Below are 24,908 nucleotides of genomic sequence, written 5' to 3'. Positions count from 1 at the left end.
AGAAATTGGAAAGAAAAACCAACATAATGCACTGCTGTAAAAAAAATAAAAATAAAAATGTATGTACCGTATGTAAAACCGAGATTACACACCGGATCTCAATGAATGAAAGAGTCAAGTTGAAAATATTTACTGATTGTGTAATTTATGGAGAACAAAATTACGTATGAATGGTCATCAGAAAACAGAATCAGCAGAGACCAACTTTACCCCAGGAGAAAATTCCATCACGTGTGCAATACTAAGAGGATCTTAATAACATGATCTGTTGGTGGCTCTGAGGCCTGGAGTTGGGGAATATGGTTTTAAGGGATCAGAACCTGCGATCTTATGTACTATTCAGTGTGTTGGCTTAGGGCTCGCTCACACGGGCGTATATTATCTTCTCATGAACTTTAATTGACACAATTATGTTAATGACACTACTGCGAGGGCGAGCCGAGTGTCAGTCTACTGTGATCCGATTCTCTTGCATGTGAAAATCGGATTATAGGTTTGGAAAATATGGGAAAAAGGGGAATTTTGTTTACTTACCGTAAATTCCTTTTCTTCTAGCTCCTATTGGGAGACCCAGACAATTGGGTGTATAGCTTCTGCCTCTGGAGGCCACACAAAGTATTACACTCAAAAGTGTAACCCCTCCCCTCTGCCTATACACCCTCCCGTGGACCACGGGCTCCTCAGTTTGGTGCAAAAGCAGGAAGGAGAAAACTTATAAATGGTCTAGAGCAAACTCAATCCGAAGGATGTTCGGAGAACTGAAGACCATGAACCAAAGAAAAAATCAATATCAACAACATGTGTACACAAAAGAACAACCAGCCCGAAGGGCACAGGGGTGGGTGCTGGGTCTCCTAATAGGAGCTAGAAGAAAAGGAATTTACGGTAAGTAAACAAAATTCCCCTTTTATTTGTCGCTCCATTGGGAGACCCAGACAATTGGGACGTCCAAGAGCAGTCCCTGGGTGGGTAAACCAATACCCCAATAAAACGAGCCGGAAACGGCCCCCTCTTACAGGTGGGCAACCGCCACCTGGAGGACTCGCCTACCTAGACTGGCGTCTGCCGAAGCATAGGTATGCACTTGATAGTGCTTCGAGAAAGTGTGTAGGCTAGACCACGTAGCCGCCTGACACACCTGCTGAGCCGTCGCCCGGTGCCGCAATGCCCAGGACGCACCTACGGCTCTGGTAGAATGGGCTTTCAACCCTGAGGGGGAGGGAAGCCCAGAAACACAGTAGGCCTCGAGAATCGGTTCCTTGATCCACCTAGCCAAAGTGGACTTGGAGGCCTGAGAGCCCTTACGCTGGCCAGCGACAAGGACAAAGAGCGCGTCTGAACGGCGCAGAGGCGCCGTGCGAGACACGTAAATCCGAAGTGCCCGCACAAGATCCAAAGAGTGCAAATCCTTCTCACACTGGTGAATTGGATTAGGGCAAAAGGAAGGCAAGGAGATATCCTGATTTAGATGAAACGGGGATACCACCTTAGGAAGGAATTCCGGAGCAGGACGCAGAACCACCTTATCCTGGTGGAAAACCAGGAAAGGAGATTTGCATGACAGCGCTGCAAGCTCAGACACTCTCCGAAGAGATGTGACTGCAACCAGGAAGGCCACCTTCTGAGAAAGACGGGAGAGAGAAACATCCCGCAACGGCTCAAAAGGCGGCTTTTGGAGAGCTGTCAGGACCCTGTTAAGATCCCAAGGTTCCAACGGACGTTTGTAAGGTGGGCCCATGTGGCAAACCCCCTGCAGGAACGTGCGGACCTGCGGAAGTTTTGTCAGCCTTGTTTGAAAAAACACGGAGAGCGCCGACACTTGGCCCTTGAGAGAGCCAAGGGACAAACCCATATCCATTCCAGATTGTAGGAATGAAAGAAACGTGGGTAAGGCAAACGGCCATGGAGAAAAACCGTTATCAGAGCACCAGGATAAGAAGATTTTCCAAGTCCTGTGATAGATCTTGGCGGACGTTGGTTTCCTGGCTTGTCTCATGGTGGCAATTACATCCTGAGATAACCCTGAAGACGCTAGGAGCCAGGACTCAATGGCCACACAGTCAGGTTGAGGGCCACAGAATTCAGATGGAAAAACGGGCCTTGGGACAGCAAGTCTGGGCGGTCTGGAAGTGCCCACGGTTGACCCACCGTGAGATGCCACAGATCCGGATACCACGACCGCCTCGGCCAGTCTGGAGCGACGAGAATGGCGCGACGGCAGTCGAATCGGATTTTGCTTAGTACCCTGGGCAGCATCGCCAGAGGGGGAAACACATATGGCAGTTGAAACTGTGACCAATCCTGGACCAAAGCGTCCGCGGCCAGAGCTCTGTGATCCTGAGACCGTGCCATGAAGGGCGGTACCTTGTTGTTGTGTCGTGACGCCATGAGATCGACGTCCGGCGTTCCCCAGCGGCGGCAGATCTCTCGAAACACGTCTGGGTGAAGAGACCATTCCCCCGCGTCCATGCCCTGACGACTGAGAAAGTCTGCTTCCCAGTTTTCTACGCCTGGGATGTGAACTGCTGAGATGGTGGAGTCTGTCTGTTCCACCCACTGCAGAATCCGCCGGACTTCCTGGAAGGCTTGACGACTGCGAGTGCCGCCCTGGTGGTTGATGTAGGCGACGGCAGTGGCGTTGTCCGACTGGATTCGGATCTGCCTGCCCTCCAGCCACCGATGGAAAGCCAATAGGGCTAGATATACTGCCCTTATCTCCAGGATATTGATCTGAAGGGATGATTCTATTGGAGTCCAGGTTCCTTGAGCCCTGTGGTGGAGAAAGACCGCTTCCCCAACCTGACAGGCTCGCGTCCGTGGTGACCACGGCCCAGGTTGGGGGAAGGAAGGATTTTCCCCCGGACAGAGATGTTGGGAGGAGCCACCACCGAAGTGATGTTTTGGTTGTGAGGGAAAGAGAGACGATCTTGTCGAGGGAAGCCGAACTCTTGTCCCATTTGCGAAGAATGTCCCATTGGAGTGGCCGTAGATGGAATTGCGCAAACGGCACTGCCTCCATAGCTGCCACCCAAGGAAGTGCATGAGGCGCCTTAAGGAGTGAGACTGACTCTGAAGAAGGGACTGCACCCCCGCCTGCAGAGAAAGCTGTTTGTCCCGCGGTAGCTTGACTAACGCTGGTTGGGTATGAAACGCCATCCCGAGGTAAGTCAGTGATTGGGTCGGTGTCAACTCGGATTTCGGGAAATTGATGAGCCACCCGAACTGTTGGAGAGTCGCCAGAGTGACGGTAAGACTCCGTTGACACGCCATACGAGAAGGAGCCCTGACTAGGAGATCGTCCAAGTAAGGAATCACCGAGTGGCCCTGAGAGTGTAGGACCGCCACGACGGATGCCATGACTTTGGTGAAAACCCGTGGGGCTGTCGCCAGGCCGAAAGGCAGTGCCACGAACTGGAGGTGTTCGTCCCCGATGGCGAAACGTAGGAAACGTTGGTGTTCGGGTGCGATCGGTACATGGAGATAAGCATCTTTGATGTCGATCGATGCTAGGAAGTCTCCTTGTGACATCGAGGCGATGACCAAGCGGAGAGATTCCATCCGAAACCGTCTGATTCTCACATGTCTGTTGAGCAGCTTGAGGTCCAGAACGGGACAGAATGATCCGTCCTTTTTTGGCACCACGAACAAGTTGGAGTAAAATCCGGGACCACGTTCCTGAAGGGGAACGGGGATCACAACTCCTTCCATCTTTAGAGTGTCCACTGCCTGAAAAAGTGCGTCGGCCTGAGCGGGGGGCGGAGAGGTTCTGAAGAAACGAGCCGTAGGACGAGAGCTGAACTCTATCCTGTAACCATGAGACAGAATGTCTCTCACCCATCGGTCTTGAACATGTGGCCACCAGGCGTCGCCAAAGCGGGAGAGCCTGCCACCGACCGAGGATGCGGCTAGGGGAGGCCGAGAGTCATGAGGAGGCCGTCTTGGAGGCAGTGCCTCCCACGGCCTTTTGGGGGCGTGGTTTGGACCGCCACGCATAGGAGTTCCTCTGGCCTTTCTCCGGCCTGTTGGACGAAGAGGATTGGGTCTTGGCGGGGGGACGAAAGGACCGAAACCTCAATTGGATCTTCCTTTGCTGAGGTCTCTTAAGCTGGGGTCACACTAAGCGACAGCGACAACGACGTCGCTGTTACGTCACCATTTTCTGTGACGTAACAGCGACCTTGTAAGTCGCTGTTATGATCGCTGCTTAGCTGTCAAACACAGCAGAAGCAGCGATCATAACGTCGCTGTGCTACATGTGCAGAGAGCAGGGAGCCGCGCTTAGCGCTGGCTCCTTGCTCTCCTAGGTACAGTACACATCGGGTTAATTAACCCGATGTGTGCTGCAGCCACATGTGCACAGAGCAGAGAGCAGGGAGCCGCGCACACTGCTTAGCGCTGGCTTCCTGCTCTCCTTGCTACAGTATACATCGGGTTAATTACCCGATGCGTACTGCAGCCACATGTGCACAGAGCAGGAGCCGGCACTGGCAGCAAGAGCGGAGGCTGGTAACGAAGGTAAATATCGGGTAACCAGGGAAAGGGCTTCCCTTGGTTACCCGATGTTTACGCTGGTTACAGCTTACCGCAGGCTGCCAGATGCCGGCTCCTGCTCGCTGCTCGCTTCATTTCGTCGCTCTCTCGCTGTCACACACAGCGATGTGTGTGTCACAGCGGGAGAGTGACGACCAAAAAATGAAGCTGGACATTCAGCAACGACCGGCGACCTCACAGCAGGGGCCAGGTCGTTGCTGGATGTCACACACAGCGACGGGACGTCACTGCAACATCACAGAAAATGGTGACGTAGCAGCGACGTCATTGTTGTTGTCGCTGTGTGTGACACCAGCTTTAGGCTTGGACTGGGGTAAGGAGGAGTCCTTTCCCGAGGATTCCTTAATAATCTCATCTAACCGTTCGCCAAACAGACGGTCGCCAGAAAAAGGTAAACCAGTTAAGAACCTTTTGGAGGTAGAGTCTGCTTTCCATTCGCGCAGCCACATGGCCCTGCGGACTGCCACGGAGTTAGCGGATGCCACGGCCGTACGGCTAACGGAGTCCAGGACGGCGTTCATGGCGTAGGACGAAAATGCTGATGCCTGAGAGGTCAAGGATGAAACATGCGGAGCAGAATTCCGCGTGACGGCATTAATCTCAGTCAGACATGCCGATATAGCTTGGAGAGCCCACACGGCCGCAAAGGCCGGGGCGAAGGACGCACCCGTAGCCTCATAAATAGACTTCACTAAGAGCTCTATCTGTCTGTCAGTGGCATCCTTCAGAGATGAGCCATCGGCAACAGACACAACGGACCTAGCAGCCAATCTAGAGACTGGAGGATCCACCTTAGGGGAGTGTGCCCTTAACGACTTCAGGAGGAAAAGGATAACGCGTGTCAGTGTGCAGTTTAGCAAAGCGCTTGTCCGGAACCGCTCTGGGCTTCTGGACAGCGTCCCTGAAGTTAGAGTGATCAAAAAACGTACTGCGAGTACGTTTGGGAAATCGAAATTGGTGTTTCTCCTGCCGAGAAGTTGGTTCCTCTGCGGGAGGAGGTGGTGGTGAGAGATCCAACACCTCGTTGATGGACGAAATAAGATCATTTACTAAGGCGTCCCCTTCCGGGACATCAAGGTTAAGATCGAAGTCAGGGTCAGAGCCCTGAGCCCCCACGTCCGCCTCGTCTTCCTGAGAGTCCTCAAGCTGGGATCCAGAGCAGCGTGAGGAGGCTGGAGAAGAGTCCCAGCGAGGCCGCTTAGCCGGCCTGGGGCTGCGATCCGGACAGGAGTCCTCCGCCTGTGACCTAGGGGCTATCCTGGGAGTGCGCTGCGGCACGGACCGAGAAGGGCCTGGAGGAGACAAACGAACAGGGTCCGGGGCCTGTGAAGGACCCGGTCTGGACTGCAATGCCTCAAGGAGCTTAGATGACCATTTGTCCATAGACTGAGCAATGGATTGAGAAAGTGACTGGGAGAGCGTCTCAGCGAAAGAGGCCAACGACGGTGTCTCTGTCCCTGCTGACTGCTCAGGGGGAGCAGGGGGATCTACATGAGCCGAGGGGCCCCCAAGTGCCCGAGGCTCCGGCTGAGCAAGCGTGGCAGGAGTCGTGCATTGCTCACAGTGAGGGTAAGTGGATCCCGCAGGCAACATAGCCCTGCAAGAGGTACAGGCAGCGAAAAAAGTCTGTGCCTTAGGGGCTTTGCTCCTTGTGGACGACATGCTGTGCCTCTCAGGAGAGTGACCACTGAGGGTATATGGGAAAGGGTATACAGCCTTTCTGAATATATATATACATATATATATATCCGGCACCCGAGGGGGACCAGCACCGGGTGACCGGTGTGGCTTACCAACCGCTATCGAGCGAAGTGTGTCCTCCAGATTCCCTGTCTTGGATCCCCCGGAGCTGGAGAGCTTTTGCTGCTGTAGCAACCACCGGCAAAGTGCCAAAAATGGCCGCCGGAGCTCTCAGGGGGGGCGTGGAGCCGTGGGCGGCGCCGGCCAAGAGCGGGAATCTGGAGGTCCCAAAGTGGTCAGTGAGGGGGGGGGGGGGGGGGGGAGACATGCAAAGATGCTCCAGCCCTCAAAGCCGACGTCATGTCGGTAATCCCACCCTTACCCCTGACAGGCAGGCCCGGGGGCGGGATTTTTCGCGACTAGGCCGCGGTGAAGCCGGGGACTAAATTTAAGGCCGTGCTCGACAAGCAGGCACGGTGAGCGCGGAAGTCCGCCGAAAAAACAACCGACGGAACTACCGCGGCTTCCGGAGAGAAGGTGCGACCTCCCTCCCTGTACAGTCCCCACATGGGTGCACAGAGTACCTTAAAGCTGCAGGGCCCGGTCCCTGGGGGTAAAGAAGCTCTGGTCCGGCAGGATCCACCAGGGGCTGCGGATGGAGCACCGTCCCAGCACTTGGATGACCGTTTAGGCTCCCACTTCTCCCAGAGCCGCACAAGGTGAAGGAGACGGCATGTGGCTCCAGCCTCAGTACCCACAATGGGTACCTCAACCTTAACAGCACCGCCGACGTAGTGGGGTGAGAAGGGAGCATGCCGGGGACCCCATAGGGATCCTCTTTTCTTCCATCCGTCATAACTAGTATGAGAATGCATGAGTGGATGTGTGCCTCCTTCCACACAAAGCATAAAACTGAGGAGCCCGTGGTCCACGGGAGGGTGTATAGGCAGAGGTGAGGGGTTACACTTTTTTAAAAGTGTAATACTTTGTGTGGCCTCCAGAGGCAGAAGCTATACACCCAATTGTCTGGGTCTCCTAATGGAGCGACAAAGAAATTTAAATTTCTCCATCTTCTCCATTGTCTATCTTGGCGAATATCGACTGTACATGAGAGTACTGTCCGATGATTTCCATGCACCCATAGACTTGTATGGGTGGCTCAGTGGTTAGCACTGCAGTCTTGCAGCGCTGGGGTCCTGGGTTCAAATGCCAAGGAAAACATCTGGAAGGAGTTTGTATGTTCTCCCTGTGTTTGTGGTTGTTTTCTCCAGGTTCTCCATTTTCCTCCCACACTCCAAAGACATACAGATAGGAAATGTAGATTATGAGCCCCAATGGGGACAGTGTTGCCAATGTATGTAAAGTGCTGCAGAATATGTTGGCGCTATATAAAAATACAGATTATTATTATTAGTGCGTGTCATGTTCTTATTGGATCCACTTGTAACATGCTGCAAAAAAAAAAAAAAATTGCCACTGCCCTATAGTATATGAATGGGACGAGTGCTCTCCAACAAAGCTCTGGGTAGCACTCGTCTGTGCTATACTCTCATGTGAGTGAGCCCTTAGGCTGAGCTTCATAGGAATAATACCATGAAGACATGGAGGATATCAGACGCCCCTGGCCTTCAGCATCCCAATATCGTAATGCACTGAAAAGCTCCAAACTGCTGTTGCCATATTGGCATGAGACATGATCGTGCTGCCTAGGACTGGCCATAATGAATATTTGTCAGGACTTACTGAATAGAGGTAAAGTTAGTTATTGATGTTCCTAGATATTCAGCTTACAAGGTAAAAAAAATAAAAATAATACTGCCAGTACAGAAAAAAAAAATAAAAAAAAAAGGTACATTATGGGTCCGACTAAGTGAGCAGTATTGTGTAAGACAGCCTTAGGCCAGAGTCACATTTGCGAGTGACTCGCATCGGCATCACCCGGCACGGCCACACACTCTCCTGACAGGAGCGGGTCGGCTGCATGTATTTCTATGCAGCGGAGACGTTCCTGTCCGCAGAGTGTGCGGCCGTGCTAGGTGATGCCGATGCGAGTCACTCGCATTTGTGACTCCGGCCTTAAAGGAATTGTCCACTATTGGGTTAGCCCCTTCTGATTCCATGTTTCCCCCAGGTAAAATAGTAAAGGCTATACTCACCTCCCGTACCAGCGCCGTTCCAGCAGTGTCCAGGCTTGTGGTGTCACGTGAGCCCCGCATCCAAACAGCGCCGGCTTCTGTCTCCTCGCCTTTGGAACAAACGAGTTAAACAACAGGAAGTAGTGGACAACAAATTTAATGGAGGGAGCACTGGAGTGACATGCGCCCAATTCATTAAGGAGTTACATCTTGCATCTGATGTGTGCCTCCACCAGAAATGTCACATCAGTCAGGGACTGGAATACATTATTGGCAATTTGGCATAAGCTACGCGATTATGGCACAGTAACCTTTGGGGAATTTGTCATGGGGGCTTTGCCAGGGACTGTCCAAGCTCCATCCACTTTGGGGAAGCTGGACAGCACAGATCATTTTGAACAATTTCGAGTTCTGTAAAAATGTAGCAAAATTTCTAGGGGTTTTACAAATTCTGGTGTAGATAAGTTGATGAATCAGTCCCTACATTTTTTAATTTACACTGCCTCCTCTAATGGTCACTGCTGCTCTAATTCAGGAACGTTTTTTTCTGCTTTTTCCTCTGCCCTTCAATCCAAAGTGATGTTCCCCGGTAAGAAGGTAGACATTTTCCCTTCTACCAACTAGGCGTATACAGGACTGCTCTGTGGCTGGGGTTGTGTTTTAAATTGGCCAGCGTCAGAGGAAAAAAAGAAAAATGCCCACGAAGATCTGTGTTCTACGCACAGTTGGCTGATGGGAAAATTCTACTACTCTGTGTCCCTGAAAAAAGCCCTAGCAGGAATTTTCAGCCTTTTTGGAGTAAGGTTTAAATAAAAGACCTAACCCGAAAATAATAATACACCTAATAATGAGGTGTCAATGCAGATTAAAAAAAGTTAAAGAATATTGCAGGACACTTCATTAAAGAAAGAAGACACCCCAAAAGAGAGAAGACAGAAGACCCCACAATCAATCATACTCACCAGACCCTGCACCGAATGCTGAGGAACATGCGGACCTACAGTGGAACGCATCAATGTGTTCCAGCGCAGGTCCTCCATGAGGTCCAGCGCAGGTTCTCGCGGTGTACAACACAGTAAACTTACCTTCAACCAGTGCTACCCCAAAAATAAGCCCTACCCCAAAAATAAGCCCTAGTGCATTTTTCGGGTCAAAGATTAATATAAGACAGTGTCTTATTTTCAGGGAAACATGGTATTATTACAGGGGGACGGCTGGGGTATAACTTTGCAACACAGGGGCACTGAAGATAAATAAAAATTGTTCCCGAATAAGTGGAGTAGCAACAATCAGAGGCGGAACTTGGTATATAAATATAAAAAAAATCCGGTGAAAGGTTCAGTCGCTAATTACAAATTACCAAAAGACAAAATTAAAGTAAACTTATTTATTTGAAATAGGAGTCTCAGAATATAAAGATTGTTTAAAATGTAAAAAAAAACTTTGTGGCAGATGCAAAATATATATATAAATGTTGTCCTATACCAGGACTGAAACTTTCAGTATCGGAGTAATAGGACATTTTCTTAACCCTACAATGACCATAGAATATTTACCATAAAATACTTTAAATATGTACAGGCTATATACAAAATAAAACTACTTTTTATAACCTATAGAACAATTTACAGACGGCTTCGCATAACAATGATGATATTTTGGCATTTGGCACTTTCCAAACCTAAAAGAAAAAAAAAAAAAAAAGAGGAAACGAAAATTAATTAGGTTTTATCAGATCAGTACACTAAACCTTCATCAACTATGCAATGCGGAGGATGGGAGCTAGGTTTACCTCTGCCTTATGGGACCATGTTTTTGCCCCACATACTTAATCATCTGCTACTCCCGTTGTGATGCTACCCAGTCCCCCACCGTCCTCTGTACACTTGTTCTCTGCCGATGACGTGGTCACACGGGATGACGTGTACAGAGACCGGCAGTGGGCCTGGTGAGGAGGCCTGAAGGGGATCGGAGAGGCCGAGGAACATTTTTAAAAAAATATTTTTAACTGGTGTCAGCTCTTTGACCAATAGATTTCATTTCTTGGAAAATTAAGTTAAAGGGAATCTGTCACCAGGTTTTGCCACCTAATCCGAGAGCAGCATAACGTAGGCGCAGAGTTCCTATTAAAAGTGCATATTGCAGGCAACCTTGGGTTTAAGGCCTTCAACTGATAGCTAGTGGGATCTACAAACCTGTGAATTAAAGGGAATCTGTCACCAGGTTTTTGCCACCTGAGAGCAGCATACTGTAAAGACAGAGACCCTGATTCCAGCAATGTGTCACTTACTGGGCTGCTTAGTGTAGTTTTGATAAAATCACTGATTAATCAGCAGTAGATTGTCATTACAGGACTACTTGGGGTGCTGCAGGTAGTCCAGCATATTCTCTGTATAACTGCTAGATCTGCAGCAGAGAAAACACTGATTTTATCAAAATGACAGCTCGGTGGAATGCTGGAATTGCTGGAATCAGGGTCTCTGTCTCTACATTATGCTGCTCTCAGATGGGGGAGCAAAAACCTGGTGACAGATTCCCTTTATAGGGGAAATATCACCAGATCAAAGGTCATTTTTGCCATACAGTTTTAGAAGTATGGACCCTTCTATTTATTGATAATTTGAATGTTCTATAATAAGGGTAAATTGTCCACAGTGTAATTTTGCAAGTTAGCAAAGACCATAAAAAAAGAGAATTTTGTTACTTACCGTAAATTCTTTTTCTTATAGTTCCGTCATGGGAGACCCAGACCATGGGTGTATAGTTACTGCCTCCGGAGGACACACAAAGTTACTACACTCAAACGTGTAGCTCCTCCCTCCTAGCATATACACCCCCTGCTAGGCAGTCCTAGCCAGTTTAGTGCAAAAGCTGAAGGAGGACATCCACACACAAGAAGAGACAGAGTAAAATCCGGAAGAACCGGAACGTCTGTCTACAACAATAACAGCCGGTGAAGACACACGGAACAAGAAACCTGCCAACAGGCAATAGGGAGGGTGCTGGGTCTCCCATGACGGAACTATAAGAAAAAGAATTTACGGTAAGTAACAAAATTCTCTTTTTCTTCATTGTTCCTATGGGAGACCCAGACTATGGGACGTCCTAAAGCAGTCCATGGGTGGGAATAAACAGACAACTGAGAAGCAGGCAAACCCAACTTCACAAATGGGCGACAGACGCCTGAAAGATGCGTCTGCCCAAGCCCGCGTCTGCCAAAGCAAGAGCATGCCTTGGATAGAGCTTCGAAAAAGTATGCAGACTAATTCGAGCTGCAGTCTGACAGACCTACTGAGCCGTAGCCTGGCGCCTGAAAGCCCAAAAGGCACCGACAGGTCTGATCAAATGTGCTCTGATCCCCAGCGGGGAAGGCACTTGAGTACACTGGCAGGCCTCGGAAATGGCCGACCTAAGCCAACGAACCAGGGTCGGCTTAGATGCCGAGAGACCGCTACGTTGACTAGCAGTCAGTACCAGAGAGAGGTGCACCGCCTAATAACGGCGGTGCGAGACACATAGATCCGGGGCGCCCGCACCAGATCCAGGATATGCAACGCTTCCTCAAAGCGATGAACAGGAGCCGGACAAAAGGAAGGCAGGAAAATTGCCCCGGATAAGGTGGAAGCAGTAACCACCTTAAGGAAAAAAGTCCGGAGTCGGACGGAGACCACCTTGTCTTGATGCAAAAGACCAAAAAGGGGGTGACTCAGAGAGAGTGCAGCCAGAACTCCCTGGCGGGAAATTCTAGCCACCAGAAAGACTACTTTCTGCGAAAGATGAAACAAGGAAACCTGCCTAAGAGGCGCAAAGGGGGGTTTCCGGGAACCGGGAGGACCGGATTAAGGTCCCAGAGCTCCATAGGCCGCCGGAAAGGCGGAATGATGTGAGATGCGCCCTTAAAGGAGCGCACCGGAGCCAGCCGGACGATACGCCGCTGGCACATACTGACAGAGCCGAGACCTGTCCCTTAATGAGGGATAGTCCTAGCTGTAGACCGGACTGTGGAAGGGACAGGAGGGTCGGCAAGGCTAAAAAGGTCCAAGGACACTTTGGGGCTCGAGTCATAGCGGAGATGACTTCAGGAAGGATACCAGAAGTCGCCAAGATCCAGGACTCAATAGCTACGCCGTCAATCTGAGAATCCAGAATTCTGACGGAAAAAACGGACCTTTTGAGAAAAGGTCTGGACGGTCCGGAAGATGCCATGGCAACCCAACGGACAGAAGGAGCAGGTCAGGGTACAAAGCCTGCCTGGGTCAGTCTGGAGTAAGAGAATGACCCGACGGCCCCCTTTACTGATCTTGCGCAGGACTCTGGGCAAGAGGTAGAGACGAAGCTGGGATCAAACATGAACCAGTGTGTCTACCGCAAAACCTGAGGATTGTGGACCACGGTTGGACAGCTGAAATAGTCTGCCTCGCAGTTTGGACATCTAGGATGTGGGCTGCGGATACGGTGGACTAGGAGTCCCTTGTCCACTGAAGAATGTTGAGGAGCTAAATTGCCAGGCGGCTGAGTGTCCCGCCCTGGAAGTTGATGTAGGAAAACGCTGTCACGTTGTCCGACTGGACTCGAATGTGCCTAGCCGCCAACAGATGGTGAAGGCTTAGAGAGCTAGGAATACAGCTCTGATTTCCAGCCCATTGATGGAGATATACTGCTCCCAAGGCGGAAAGACCAGCACCCTGGTGAGGGTCACCCGGGACGGGGCCAGGAAGTCCCTGAGACCGAGTGGCCGAAACCACCACTGAAAACGAGCCCCTGGTCAGTGGCAAAGCCACCACCCCGTGGAAGGAGGGAGTTCGCGTGTGGAGCGGAAAACATCCAGTCTCAGAGGACGCAGGAGAAATTCGGCAAGGAATCACTTCCATTGACGCCACCGTCTGACCAGCACCTGTATTTGGTGTCTGATAGAACGACGTCGACCGCCAGCGGAGGGACTACTGATCGACTAAGAGCAGCTTTACAAGAGCCGACAGAGTCTCGAATTGCGTCCTTGAGAACCTCTGGTTCGAAGTCAGAGTGGACTTGAACAGAATGACAAGCCACCCGAATAGGTTAGAGTGGCGAGAGTAAGCGAAGTACTCTGCTAAGAGTCTGCACTGGATGAAGCCCCGAGAAGAAGGCCGTCCAGGGCAAACGATCACTGCCAATCCCTAGGGGTGCAGGACCCTAATCACAGCAGCCCCAATGAAAATACTCGAGGGGCCGTGGCTAACCCCAAGGGAAGAGCCACGAATTGGACCACTCCGATGGCAAAACGTAGTCAACGCTGGTGTGAAACTGCGATTGACCCCTGCAGAAAGGCATCTCTGATGCCGATGGCCGCTAGGGAATCTCCTTGGGTTCTTGTTTGATCCGGTGAAAAAAAACACACGGAACAAGACCGAGACTCCATGTGAACACGCCACACCTGACCATGCTTGAAAAGCTAAAGATCCAGGTCGGAAGGCACCGCCCTCTTCGGGTACTAGAAATAGATTTAAACAAAAATCTCAGAACCGTTCCCAGTCGGGAACCGGTACAATTCCTCCATTGGCCTGCAAGAAATGCCACGGCCTGTGAGAAGGCGGCGGCCTTGGAGCCGGGAGGGGGTGACAGAAAAAATCTGTTTGGCGGGTGGACAGAATTCCATCCTGTAGCCATGGGAGATATATCCCGCCCCCACTGAACGGAGACGTGTTACGCCAAGTGGAGGGAGCCTGCCACCGACCAGGAGGAGGTTGGCGTGGCTAGATAGCTCGGAGGAAGCTGACTAAGTGGCAGCATCTCCTGCGGTCTTCTGAAGACGCAGCTTCAAGCCAATTGATTCTATGAACCTAGGCCGAGCTAGAGGACGATCAGATGGAGGAACGGAAACCACCGAAACCTCTACTGATTCCTGCCCTGGACAGGATCCCTGGTTTAGGCTTGTGGCAAGGAAGAACTCTCCTCGCCAAGAGCTTTCTAAATTTCATCCAGTTGGTCCCGAAGAGACTGGTCCCACCAAAGGGGAGCCCAGCCAGGAACCTCTATAGAGGCATCTGCCTTCCATGTCCGAAGCCACAGGAGCCTGCGGATAGTGAGGAAGTAGCCAAGACCACCGCCGTGCGGTGTCCAGCATGGCAGGCCTGGCAGAGGATGAGAAGACTGAAGTTTGGAAGTTCAGGCAACCGTCTTGGGCATAGCGTCCCTGTGAGGGAAAGCATCTCCTCAGAGGAGCCATCAGCCACTGACGTAACGGTCCGGGCCGAGCCACCTGAGGTGAATGAGCCCACCTTTTGACCACCATTGGTGGACAGGGGAAACACAGTCCTCAGAATCACGCTTCATGGGAAGCGACTGTCAGAGCGGACCCTGGGCTGGTCACAGGGCCTGAAAACTGGAGTGGTTAAGGAACACACATAGTGTTCCCCTAGATAAGGTAACTCCGGCGGATTGAGGTCCAGTACAATAATTAATGTACCGTGGGATCCTTATAGAGGTGCCGTCAGCCACTGATACAACTATCCGGGCTGAAAGTCTAGACACCGGAGTGGCCACCCCTGGCGAATGAGTACACTCCTTGACCACCTCTGATGGGAGGGGGAGACAGGCAGCAGGACCCTGCTGTGGGATCTGCAGGACAGGCTGTGGGCTCGGACGCAGCGGGCTGAAAACTGGAGTGGTTAAGGAACACGCTCCTCGTCCTGTTAAAGGTATACTGATGCCTTTCTGCCAGCGGGGAATACTCCCCTGATACAGGCGGATGGAGGTCCAGTACAAGTATAATGGACGCAATCCAATCATTTGCATCCGCGTCACCTACGGACGGATCAAAGTACCTAAAGTAGCGTCCGAGCCCCTGGTAGAGACATCCTCCTCGCCCAGTGAGTCAGCTCGTAATCGGAGCTGCGGGACGGGGAGTACAGGGGACCCTACGTCTCCCTGTGAGGAGGACGGGGTCTGTGAGCTTTGCTGAGCGAGCAGAAAACGCCCTGAGAAGGGGGCTGCATGCTCAGCAGATGCCGGGACAGCCGACCCCTGGAAAAAAGATTCCCCCAGGGGTCAGCCACCGAAACCGGAGGAGCTGGAGGGACCATAAATGAGCCTCCAAGCTGAGGGGCCACAGTGGTTATGAGCTCGGTAGAGCCGTACGAGACTACCAAGCCTGCAGCCTCGCTCCGTGAGACATGCTGCAGAGGTGGGGGGCTCTGTCTAGAATGTTTAGAATACCCAAGACAGGGGTTCAGCCCGGGGAGACTCCAGGCTGAGGTACCACCACATAAGAACCATTACAGTGTGGGTCTGTGCTAGTTCAGACAATATGCCTACATGCAGAACATGTAGTGTACAGCCTTGGAGCTTTGCTCCTAGTGTGAGACATGCTGCTGAGGAGGAGGTTCTATAATAAAGAATTAACTCCTTCAGAATGCCCTGCTAGTCTATAAAAGTGCACAACCAGAGGTTGTGACTTATCAGGCCGCTATTATGAGTGCCCCCCCCGGGTTCCAAGCCTGGACCCCCAGCCAGATATCCACTCCCTCTGCACTGCAGAGCAGCCAGCGCCGACCAGCGTACTAAGAACGCTGAGAAAATGGCGCCCGAGTGAGGGGGGGGCGGGGGTTAACCCAGGAGCGGGAATCGGAGGGCTAAGGAGATGTACAGGGGAGGGAATCATCTCCTCAAAAAGGAGTGTCCTCCCCTGTGCAGAGCGGCCGGTGGACGGCGCTGCAGTGTCCCCCTGCATGTCTGACATGCAGGGGAACGAAACGAAACTAGGCCGCGGCTGAAGCCGGGGCCTAGAGTTATACATGCGGCCGAAAATCAGGCATCATCGGCGCGGTACACAGTAAAAACCGTGGAACCGGCCGGAACACAGTGAAAAGCAGCAGTATCAAAGTAAATCACTGTCCCCCCAATAAAGTGCCCCACATTGCAGAAGGACCCTCTGAATAACGTCTCTATACTTAGCTTTGAGACGCAGGGTCCAGTCCCTGGGTGGGGTGGGGGTCCAGTGCTCCGTCCAGCAGGGTCCTGCCAAAGGGCTGCGGATGGAGGCCGTTCTCCTGCAAGGCAGTGAGAACCGTGTGGGCTCTAACTTCAAGCCAGAGCCCCTAAGGGATGGTGAAGGAGCGCGGCATGAAGGGCTCTTGCCCTGAATCAACCTTAACAGCACCGCCGCCAGGGGGGTGTGAAGGGACATGCCGGGGGTCCAGTGGACCCGCTTTTCTTCCAAATCTTTAGAAAAAATGAAAAATCAAAAAAGGATGCATGTGTGTGTGTGATCCTCCTGACACAAAGCATGAAACTGGCTAGGACTGCCTAGCAGGGGGTGTATATGCTAGGAGGGAGGAGCTACACGTTTGAGTGTAGTAACTTTGTGTGTCCTCCGGAGGCAGTAGCTATACACCCATGGTCTGGGTCTCCCATAGGAACGATGAAGAAAATAGTAGTAAATAAAAGGTCCCATATCTCTGGGAGGGGGGGGATGAAATATTTAGGAGCAACTGGAATGCAGTAAAAAGCAAAAACTGACCACTTTTGCCCTAGTGATAAATCTTTAGGGTATGTTAACACTGGGCTTTTTTGGTAAGTTTTTGCTGCGTTTTTTAGCTGCAGATTTGCCTTGGTTTTATGCAAATCCATGCTAATAAAGAGAATTTTGTTTAGTTACCGTAAATTCTTTTTCTTATAGTTCCGTCTTGGGAGACCCAGACCATGGGTGTTTAGTTTCTGCCTCCGGAGGACACACAAAGTACTACACTTAAAAGTGTAGCTCCTCCCTCTGAGCTTATACACCCCCTGGTGAGCCAGTCCCAGCCAGTTTAGTGCAAAAGCTGAAGGAGAATAGCCACCCACAAGTAGAACAGAGCAAGAGCCGGAACAACCGAGACTCTGTCCACGACAACAGCCGGTGAAAACACGCGGAACAAGGAAATTGCCAACAGGCAACAGGGAGGGTGCTGGGTCTCCCAAGATGGAACTATAAGAAAAAGAATTTACGGTAAGTAAACAAAATTCTCTTTTTCTTTATCGTTCCTTTGGGAGACCCAGACCTTGGGACGTTCCAAAGCAGTCCCAGGGTGGGAAATAAACAGAAAAACTAAGAAGTAGGCAGAACCTAACTTCACAAGTGGGCAATAGCCGCCTGAAGGATGCGTCTGCCCAAGCTTGCATCTGCCGAAGCATGAGCATGCACTTGGTAGTGCTTCGAGAAGGTATGCAGACTAGCCCAAGTGGCAGCCTGACAGACTTGTTGAGCCGTAGCCTGGTGCCTTAAAGCCCAAGAGGCACCGACAGCTCTGGTCGAGTGTGCTTTAATCCCCGGCGGGGGAGGCACCTGCGTACTCTGGTAGGCGTCCAAAATGGTCGACCTAATCCAACGGGCTAAGGTCGGCTTAGAAGCAGAGAGGCCCTTGCGCCGACCTGTGGTTAGCACAAAAAGAGAGGTGCACCGCCTAAGAGCAGCGGTGCGAGACACATAGATCCGGAGAGCACGCACCAGATCTAGAGTATGTAGAGCTTTTTCAAAGCGATGAACAGGGGCCGGACAGAAGGAAGGTAAGATAATGTCCTGGTTAAGGTGGAAGGGAGAGACCACCTTAGGAAGAAAGTCCGGAGTCGGACGGAGAACCACCTTGTCTTGATGAAAGACTAAAAAAGGTGACTCCGAGGAGAGCGCAGCCAAATCAGAGACTCTCCTGAGAGAAGTTATGGCAACCAGAAAGGCCACTTTCTGTGAAAGACGATACAAAGAAACCTCCCTAAGAGGCTCAAAGGGGGGTTTCTGCAAGACCGTGAGAACCAAGTTAAGGTCCCAGGGGTCCAAGGGCCGCCGGTAAGGCGGAATGATGTGAGACGCGCCCTGCATGAAGCTACGGACCTGAGCCAGCCGAGCGAGACGCCGCTGGAACAGAACTGACAGAGCCGAAACTTGTCCCTTGAGAGAGTTGAGGGACAGTCCTAGCTGCAGACCGGACTGTAGAAAAGACAGAAGAGTCGGCAAGGAGAATGGCCAAGGAGGATGGCCGGTAGAGCAACACCAGGACAGGAAAATTTTCCAAGTCCTGTGATAGATCTTAGCGGAGGAAGACTTGCGGGCCAGAGTCATAGTGGAGATGACTTCAGGGGGGATACCAGAAGCCGTCAAAAATCCAGGACTCAAGAGCCACGCCGTCAATTTGAGGGCCGCAGAATTCGGGCGGAAAAACGGACCTTGCGAGAGTAGGTGTGGACGGTCCGGGAGATGCCACGGCATCTCTACGGACAGTTGGAGCAGGTCCGGATACCAAGCTCGCCTGGGCCAGTCCGATGCAATGAGGATGACTCGACGACCCTCCATTCTGATCTTGCGCAGAACTCTGGGCAAGAGAGCTAGAGGGGGAAACACGTAGGACAGACGAAACTGGGACCAGTCCTGAACCAGAGCGTCCGCGGCGAAGGCCTGAGGATCGTGGGAGCGAGCCACGTAAACAGGAACCTTGTTGTTGTGACGGGATGCCATTAGGTCCACGTCCGGAGTGCCCATTTGCGGCAGATTGACTGAAACACTGCCGGGTGCAGGGACCACTCGCCACCGTCCACGCTTTGACGGCTGAGATAATCTGCCTCCCAGTTGTCCACGCCTGGGATGTGGACTGCGGATATGGTGGACCTGGAGTCTTCCGCCCATTGAAGAATGCGTTGTACCTCCATCATCGCCAGGCGGCTGCGTGTCCCGCCTTGATGGTTGATGTAGGCAGCCGCTGTCGCTTTGTCTGACTGGACTCGAATGTGCCTGCCCGCCAGCAGGTGGTGAAAAGCTAGGAGAGCTAGAAGCACGGCTCTGGTTTCCAGCACATTGATTGAAAGGGCTGACTCGGATGGAGTCCAAGTGCCCTGTGCTCTGTGGTGGAGACATACCGCTCCCCAGCCGGATAGACTGGCATCCGTGGTGAGAATCACCCAGGACGGGGCCAGGAAGGAGCACCCTTGGGACAGGGAGAGGGGCCGAAGCCACCACTGAAGAGAGCTCCTGGTCCGTGGCGACAGAGCCACTAACCTGTGTAAGGAGGAAGGCCGCTTGTCCCAACAGCGGAGAATGTCCAGCTGCAAAGGGCGCAGATGGAACTGGGCAAAGGGAACAGCCTCCATGGACGCCACCATTTGACCCAGCACCTGCATCAGGCGCCTGAGGGTATAACGGCGGGGCCTCAGGAGAGAGCGCACCGCTAGCTGGAGAGACTGCTGTTTGATTAAGGGCAACTTCACAAGTGCCGGCAAAGTCTCGAACTGCATCCCTAGGTATGTGAGACTCTCGGTTGGAGTCAGAGTGGATTTGGGAAGATTGACAAGCCACCCGAATTGGGCTAGAGTGGCGAGAGTGAGCGAGACACTCCGCTGACAGTCTGCGCTGGATGGAGCCTTGACCAGAAGGTCGTCCATGTAAGGAAGCACTGCCAACCCCTGGAGGTGCAGGACCGCAATCACTGCCGCCATGACCTTGGTGAATACCCGAGGGGCCGTGGCTAACCCGAAGGGGAGAGCCACGAATTGAAAATGATCCTCTCCTATTGCAAAACGTAACCAACGCTGGTGTGAAACTGCGATTGGCACATGTAGATAGGCATCTCTGATATCGATGGATGCCAGGAAATCCCCTTGGGTCATTGAGGCAATGACTGATCGCAGAGACTCCATGCGAAAATGCCGCACCTGAACATGCTTGTTGAGAAGCTTGAGATCCAGGATGGGCCGGAAGGACCCGTCCTTTTTGGGGACTAGGAAGAGATTTGAGTAGAAACCTCTGAACCGTTCCCGGGCGGGAACCGGTACAATTACTCCGTTGGCCTGCAAGGATGCCACGGCCTGTGAGAAGGCGGCGGCCTTGGAGCAGGGGGGAGTTGAGAGAAAAAATCTGTTTGGCGGGCTGGAAGAGAATTCTATCCTGTAGCCGTTGGAGATGATATCCCTCACCCACTGATCGGAGACGTGTTGAAACCACGCGTCGCCAAAGTGGGAGAGCCTGCCACCGACTAAAAACGTTGCTGGCGCGGACAGATAGTCACGAGGAGGATTCCTTAGCGGCAGCACCTCCTGCGGTCTTTTGTGGACGCTCTTTTGGGCGCCAGTAGGATTTCTGGTCCTTAGCTGAGTTAGCGGACGAGGTGGAGGGCTTAGAGGACGACCAGTTGGAGGAACGAAAGGAACGAAACCTCGACTGATTCCTGCCCTGGACAGGTTTCCTGGTTTTGGTTTGTGGCATGGAAGTACTTTTCCCGCCAGTAGCTTCCTTAATAATTTCATCCAGCTGTTCCCCGAACAGCCGGGACCCAGCAAAAGGGAGTCCAGCAAGGTACTTCTTTGAAGAAGCATCTGCCTTCCACTCTCGAAGCCACAAGATCCTGCGGATAGCGAGGGAATTAGCCGAAGCCACCGCAGTGCGGTGAGAAGCCTCCAGCATGGCAGACATGGCATAGGATGAAAAAGCTGAAGCTTGGGAAGTTAAGGTAACCATTTCGGGCATAGATTCCCTGGCAAGGGAATGCATCCCCTCTAGAGAAGCAGAACGAAGGGGGGAGAACGAAGCCCCCGCCGCTTCATATACGGATTTGGCCAGAAGGTCAATCTGGCGGTCAGTGGAATCCTTAAGAGAGGTGCCATCAGCCACCGATACAACGGTCCGGGCTGAGAGTCTAGACACCGGGGGGTCTACCTTTTGGGAGTGAGCCCACTCCTTGACCACCTCAGGTGGAAAGGGAAAGCGGTCATCAGAACCACGCTTTGGGAAGCGTTTGTCAGGACAGGCTCTGGGCTTGGTCAAAGCGGCCTGAAAACTGGAGTGGCTAAAGAACACACTCTTTACTCTCTTAGGCGAGGTAAACTGGTGCTTTTCTGCCAGAGAGGGTTGCTCCTCTGATACTGGCGGATTGAGATCCAGTACAGAATTAATGGACGCAATCAAATCACTAACATCTGAGTCACTTTCGGACAGATCAATGGGGTACATGGAGTTAACCTCCGAGCCCCCCGTAAAGACATCCTCCTCGTCCTGCAAGTCAGCTCCTGAATCAGAGCCGCGGGACGAGGAAGGAGAGGGAACCCTGCGTCTCTTCTTAGAAGGACGGGGTCTGGGACCAGATGATGAATCCTCTGTGGGCTCCGGTCCTGAGAGACCCCTAGCAGCAGAGGCACCCTGTGAAAGGGGCTGATGCATGTTCAGCAAAGTCCTGGACAGAAGTCCCATGGAGTCAGCAAAAGACTGGGAGATAGAGCTAGAAGAAGGGAATTTTGTTTACTTACCGTAAATTCCTTTTCTTCTAGCTCCTATTGGGAGACCCAGACAATTGGGTGTATAGCTTCTGCCTCCGGAGGCCACACAAAGTACTACACTTTAAAAGTGTAACCCCTCCCCTCTGCCTATACACCCTCCCGTGCATCACGGGCTCCTCAGTTTTGGTGCAAAAGCAGGAAGGAGGAAAAACTTATAAATTGGTCTAAGGTAAATTCAATCCGAAGGATGTTCGGAGAACTGAAACATGAACCAAAAGAACAATTCAACATGAACAACATGTGTACACAAAAGAACAACCAGCCCGAAGGGCACGGGGGCGGGTGCTGGGTCTCCCAATAGGAGCTAGAAGAAAAGGAATTTACGGTAAGTAAACAAAATTCCCTTCTTCTTTGTCGCTCCATTGGGAGACCCAGACAATTGGGACGTCCAAAAGCAGTCCCTGGGTGGGTAAAAGAATACCTCGATAAAAAGAGCCGAAACGGCCCCCTCTTACAGGTGGGCAACCGCCGCCTGCAGGACTCGCCTACCTAGACTGGCATCCGCCGAAGCATAGGTATGCACCTGTGTTTCGTGAAAGTGTGCAGACTAGACCAGGTAGCAGCCTGACACACCTGCTGAGCCGTAGCCCGGTGCCGCAATGCCCAGGACGCACCCACGGCTCTGGTAGAATGGGCTTTCAGCCCTGAAGGAAGCGGAAGCCCAGAAGAACGGTAGGCTTCAAGAATCGGTTCCTTGATCCACCGAGCCAAGGTTGACTTGGAAGCCTGGGAACCCTTACGCTGGCCAGCGACAAGGACAAAGAGCGCATCTGAACGACGCAGGGGCACCGTGCGAGACACGAAGAAACGGAGTGCTCTCACCAGATCCAAAGAGTGCAAATCCTTTTCACATTGGTGAATTGGATTAGGGCAAAATGAAGGTAAGGAGATATCCTGATTGAGATGAAAAGGGGATACCACCTTAGGGAGAAATTCCGGGACAGGACGCAGAACCACCTTATCCTGGTGAAAAACCAGGAAGGGGGCTTTGCATGACAGTGCTGCAAGCTCCGACACTCTTCGGAGTGATGTAACTGCCACTAGAAATGCCACCTTCTGCGAAAGACGTGATAAAGAGACATCCCGCAGCGGTTCGAAAGGTGGTTTCTGAAGAGCCGTTAGCACCCTGTTAAGGTCCCAGGGTTCCAGCGGACGCTTGTAAGGTGGGACTATGTGGCAAACTCCCTGCAGGAACGTGCGGACCTGCGGAAGCCTGGCCAGGCGCTTTTGAAAAAATACGGAGAGCGCCGATACTTGTCCCTTGAGAGAGCCGAGTGACAAACCCTTGTCCATTCCGGATTGGAGGAAGGAAAGAAAAGTGGGTAAGGCAAACGGCCAGGGAGAAAAACCATTATCAGAGCACCAGGATAAGAAGATCCGCCAAGATCTGTAATAGATCTTGGCGGACGTTGGTTTCCTGGCCTGTCTCATAGTGGCAATGACATCCTGAGATAATCCTGAAGACGCTAGGAGCCAGGACTCAATGGCCACACAGTCAGGTTGAGGGCCACGGAATTCAGATGGAAAAACGGCCCTTGTGACAGCAAGTCTGGGCGGTCTGGAAGCGCCCACGGTTGACCCACCGTGAGATGCCAAAGATCCGGGTACCACGATCGCCTCGGCCAATCTGGAGCGACGAGAATGGCGCGACGACAGTCGGACCTGATCTTGCGTAACACTCTGGGCAGCATCGCCAGAGGAGGAAATACATAAGGCAGTCGAAACTGCGACCAATCCTGAACTAATGCGTCCGCCGCCAGAGCTCTGTGATCCTGAGACCGTGCCATGAAGGCTGGGACCTTGTTGTTGTGTCGTGACGCCATAAGATCGACGTCCGGCGTTCCCCAGCAGCGACAGATCTCTCGAAACACGTTTGGGTGAAGAGACCATTCCCCCGCGTCCATGCCCTGACGACTGAGAAAATCTGCTTCCCAATTTTCCACGCCCCGGATGTAAACTGCGGAGATCGTAGAGGCTGTGGCTTCCACCCACTGCAGAATCCGCCTGACTTCCTGGAAGGCCTGACGACTTCGCGTGCCGCCCTGATGGTTGATGTATGCGACGGCAGTGGCGTTGTCCGACTGTATACGGATCTGTCTGCCCTCCAGCCACCGATGGAAGGCCAATAAGGCTAGATACACTGCCCTTATCTCCAGAACATTGATCTGAAGGGAGGACTCTACCGGAGTCCAGGTTCCCTAAGCCCTGTGGTGGAGGAAAACCGCTCCCCACCCTGACAGGCTCGCGTCCGTGGTGACCACAGCCCAGGTTGGGGGTAGGAAGGATTTTCCTTGCGATAGAGAATTGGGAAGGAGCCACCACTGAAGAGACGTCTTGGTTGCAAGGGACAGAGAGACGTTCCTGTCTAGGATGACCGGTCAGGATCCCACTTCTCCCAGAGCCACTAAGGGATGGTGAAGGAAAAACGGCATGAGGCTCCGGCCTTTGTACCCGCAATGGGTACCTCAACCTTAACAGCACCGCCGACATAGTGGGGTGAGAAGGGAACATGCCGGGGGCCCCGTGTGGGTCCTCTTTTCTTCCAACCGATATAACTAATCTGAGAATGCATGAGTGGATGTGTGCCTCCTTCCACACAAAGCATAAAACTGAGGAGCCCGTGATGCACGGGAGGGTGTATAGGCAGAGGGGAGGGGTTACACTTTTAAAGTGTAGTACTTTGTGTGGCCTCCGGAGGCAGAAGCTATACACCCAATTGTCTGGGTCTCCCAATGGAGCGACAAAGAAAAGGATTCTACCCAAGCCGGGGGTTCAGCCACAGGAGCAGGAGCAGCCTGAGAGACCACTGGGGGTGAGACTCCAGGCTGAGGCACCGCCAGGTTAGAGCAGGCATCACAATGTGGGAATATGCTCGGTTCAGGCAGCAGGAGCTTACATGTAGTGCATACTGAATAAAGCTTTGGAGCCTTGCTCCTCGTGTGAGACGTGCTGCTGGAGTGGGGGCTCTGCCAGAGAATGAACCCCAGAGAGTATAATCAGAGGTCCACAACCGGAGACCGGTTGTGGCTTACCAGACCGCTGGAGCGGTGTTGTGTGCCCTCCAGATCCCGAAGCCCGGACCCCCAAGCACAGCAACTCAGCAGAGATGCTGCAGACCAGCGCTGCAATGCAGAGAGAACGCTGAGAAAATGGCCGCCGGAGCGAAGAGAGGGGGCGGGACTTGCTTGAGGAGCGGGATCTGAAGGGCCATAGAGATCTACAGGGGAGGAGACACACACTGCAGTGGGGAGTGTCCCTCCCCTTGCAGAA

At 52.4% G+C, this 24,908-nt stretch overlaps 1 protein-coding gene across 2 annotated transcripts in view; it reads right to left on the bottom strand.

The window, feature by feature from the left end:
- Positions 1-9,738: 9,738 nt before the first annotated feature.
- NSMCE4A (NSE4A component of SMC5/6 complex) overlaps positions 9,739-24,908 on the bottom strand; it is a 126,167-nt gene continuing 110,997 nt past the window's right edge. For both annotated transcript variants that reach the window (XM_075352326.1, XM_075352327.1), the window contains one exon: positions 9,739-10,047. The gene's annotated coding sequence lies outside the window, so the exon portion shown is untranslated. The remainder of the gene's footprint in view (positions 10,048-24,908) is intronic.

This window comes from Anomaloglossus baeobatrachus, chromosome 5 (assembly GCF_048569485.1).
Source record: "Anomaloglossus baeobatrachus isolate aAnoBae1 chromosome 5, aAnoBae1.hap1, whole genome shotgun sequence".
NCBI lineage: Eukaryota > Metazoa > Chordata > Amphibia > Anura > Aromobatidae > Anomaloglossus > Anomaloglossus baeobatrachus.
Note: the sequence above shows the minus strand (reverse complement) of the source record. Positions and strands in the feature narration are given on the sequence as shown.